Source organism: Marmota monax, unplaced genomic scaffold (assembly GCF_021218885.2).
Source record: "Marmota monax isolate L192 unplaced genomic scaffold, Marmota_monax_Labrador192_F-V1.1 WCK01_AAM20220418_F8-fsc01080, whole genome shotgun sequence".
NCBI lineage: Eukaryota > Metazoa > Chordata > Mammalia > Rodentia > Sciuridae > Marmota > Marmota monax.
The window spans coordinates 89,576-93,020 of NW_026694955.1; the positions used below are offsets into that span (position 1 = coordinate 89,576).

The 3,445-nt window shown below is 49.5% G+C and overlaps 1 pseudogene; it reads right to left on the bottom strand.

Annotated features, from left to right (window-relative positions):
• Positions 1 to 1,221: 1,221 nt before the first annotated feature.
• On the bottom strand, positions 1,222 to 2,111 carry LOC124081255 (poly(rC)-binding protein 2-like; annotated as a pseudogene).
• Positions 2,112 to 3,445: the final 1,334 nt, after the last annotated feature.

Below are 3,445 nucleotides of genomic sequence, written 5' to 3' on the forward strand. Positions count from 1 at the left end.
TCTCCCCCTTTGGCCATTGCTCCCATTCCTAGAGAATTGGGAGGAAAGAGCTGTCATCAGGAACCATTTGGAACCAGGAACGCAGAAGCCAAGGCCATCCTAGATAAACCCATTTGTGGAGCACTTTGTGCTGATGGATACATTCCTGACTGGTTTCAGACAGGTCTCTGGAGGACAAGGAGCTCACGAGGCTTGCTGCCTGGCTGGAACGAAGGGGCTAAGGGAAGGGATGCTTTTCAGCAACCAGCCAATGATGCGCAGGTGGGGCGCGGGGGCTCGGGAGGAGCAGGAGGCACGGAGGGCATCTTACCTGGAGGACTCTGCAGTGAAGCTGCCTCCATACAGCAGCCACATCTTGCAGAAGAGGACGCCATTGACGAAGGGTACCAAGGAGAGCTCCTCGAGCTCGAAGTCCACCTTAAACTTAAACTTCTTCATCATTGTGAGAGCCAGGCGCTGGCAATCAGGCTGCATGGGCTGCACGGGCAGGTGCCCCCTTAGCTCTGTTGAGCCCCAGATCCGCCCAGACTCATGGCCAGGGCCTCTATCTGAGCTGGGTGGGGGGCTGCGGGCCGGCAAGGTCGGGACTGGGACCACCGCCTCCCCTTCTCGCTGCAGCCCGGGCCGGAGCGCGATGGTGGCTGCGGCCTGGACCCCAGCCGCCTTTGGCAAGCGGTTGTGCTGCAGCTCGCCTGGGGAAAGGGCGCCCTTTAGGTGCGCACCTCATTGCTGTGGCCACCCTTCAGAGAGCTGCTAGAGGTTAGAGGCGAAGCTTGGAGTAAGGTCGCTGTCTCCAACCATGGACCTGCACACCTGTTCTACAGTTAAGTCCTAGCAAATTCTAATCCTCAATCTGAGCATAAGGTTTCACAAGGGGCAACAAATACAGGGTTGTAGGAAGAAAGGAAGGAGGGTGAATAAAATACATGGGAGTGGAGAACAGGAGAAAATATCTTAATTGCAATAAAGGCTTCTATTCAAAACCCAATCAGGGTCCTGTAAAGGACAAAAGGTACAAAAATAACAGAAAGTCAACAGGAACAAAACCCACATGAATCACTGTGGCATCCAGTTTCTAGCCACAAAGAAAAAGCTCAGGTCCACTTTTTATTTTTTTTGAAAAATTCCTGACATTACAGAACTAAACTTAAATGTATTAATAGTCCACTCTTACATTTCCGTGATAAACAGAAAAATTCATGACCAAAAAAAAAAAGAAGCTTATAAAACTAAATATGGATCTCAGCATTAAAAGCTGAACAGAGAAAGGAATTAATTCGCTTTAATTAAAAAATCACGAGTGGACGATAGTGTGTAGAAACTGAAAATTTACAAACTATTTAAAACCTGGAATCGCTGACTTTTCAGAAACTACACAGATGGATCATGGGTGGTGGTGAACAGCAGAAAGGGATTATGGATGAATCTGCATTGCTCTAGCTGCTCCCAATGCCACCAGTCCCTGAGGAAATCCTGACTTTGATTAGATACTGAGCCAGGCTAATGCTGGCAGCAGATCCAGGAAAGGATCAGTAGATCCTTCCACTGGGTTCACAATTTTGATCTGCGCCCCAACAAATGAAGGATCTCATTGATTTTGGCGCCTTGACGAGCAGCCAATCAAATCCTTTGGAATGGTGAGTTCATGAGAAGTAGTCTGAGAAGATGCATCCAAACCTGCACTGAAACCAGTGTTGCCATGCGTCATAGGAAAATGAGACTGTTGCATTGCCTGGTGCAGCTTGGTCAAATCTGGCTGTGGAATGGCATACTGTCCTTGAATGGTATAGGCCTCTGGACGTGGTCCCTCCAGGTCAAGGTTGAGGCACATGGATGGGATAGTGTGGGTAAAGCTCACACTGTTGCTGCCTGTGCTGTACCTGCCCTGACCACCTGCAAAGATGAATGGAGAACTTGACTGCTTGGGCCAGTACGGATTGGTCACGCCCTTGGAGGGGGGCAGGCAAGTTCAACATGACCACGCAGATGATGGATTGCACAATGCCAGTAATAGTGCTGGCCAATGGCTCCTCTCTGGGGGCCTTGGTGGTGCACGGTGGGGATGGGGCATCTGTGGCCAGGGTGTTCTTGCAGGTGGCTTGACAGGGCATCTAAGGGCCATTCGTAGGGGATGGAGGCAGCGAGCTCTGGCCCTCTCTGGCTGCGCATTGGGCTGGGGGTTTTGTCCTGGATGCTGGAGGGAGCGCTTGGATGAGTGTGGGATGGCGGTAATCGCTCTGGCGCTGAACTGGGTTCAGGACTGCAGAGATGGCTGCTGGCCAATTGCTGTCCAGGGTCAGGATGGTCACGGGGTCAGCGGTGATCCCGGAGGGGAGGCAGCTGCTGGCGGGGCGGAGTCCTCCAGGATGATGAACCTTGGGATGGGCGCCCACGAGCGGTGGACGTCACGATCAGGCACTATGAGAACGCTGTGGTCCTTGGTGATCAATAAGCAGTTGGAGCAGGACGACAACACTGCAGCAGCTGTGGACTAGAGCGATACTCAGGATACTCACAGGTTAACTTGACTTTTCCTTTTTGGTTTTCTGGTCTTCATGTTCGTCTTTCCCACTGAGATCTTTTTGTAAGTGTGGTAACATTTCCTGAAATCTCATTCTGATGAGTACTTAGGTAAAGAAACTAACAAGTGCTGTTCCATTTTTACTTTTTCTTTACACATTACACCTCATCTAGGCCTTGGTTGATGACTACTTTGGGTGTGGAGGGGGGCCTAAAGACGCAGGGACACCCTCCTTGCCTTTCTTTCTGAGTGCCCCCTCTGTTGCATCTCTATCCTACCTCTTCTCTGTCCTTCCTTTGTTACTGTCCCTTCTGTTTCCATTCACCTTTTCTCAACCATGGCCTTAGGATGGCAAGTTAGGGTCTAAATTGGAATTGACAAGCTGGGAGATCCCAACTGCTACAAAGAGAGTATGTCCCTGTGAGTATGTTGCCAGGATGCCCCAAGACCCTGTTGTGATCAAAATTTGGTGTTCCAGAGGCGGCCCGGCTTCTGTGGAAACCCAGTTGACCAGAAAAGTCCTTTTCTTTGAGTCGGACAGGTGCTGGTTTATCTCACTTTTTCACTTTTGTCCCTCTCTTAGAGACCAAGGAGAGGGTTCCACACTGAGTCTTTTGGATCTTTGACATCCACTGAGTTCTTCGGATGTTTTGGGGGAAAGGACAAGTGTTAGGTGTTTTGTGAACATTCCAAGTTCATTTATAAACAGCAGGCAGCTTTCTGTTCTATATCAGTTTTGTTCTTTTCCTCTTTGGGTTCACTTCACCTCCTTATTGAGTTTGGGTGTAGGGGTCTCCCTCTTCATGAAAAAGAATTCAAAATTAGATGTGAAAGTGAGTATTTAGGATGAGTAAATAAATCACAGCACATTATACATGTGTGTCTTCAAGATTTAGATCCCCCCCAGTGTGTTCTTTAAGCAGT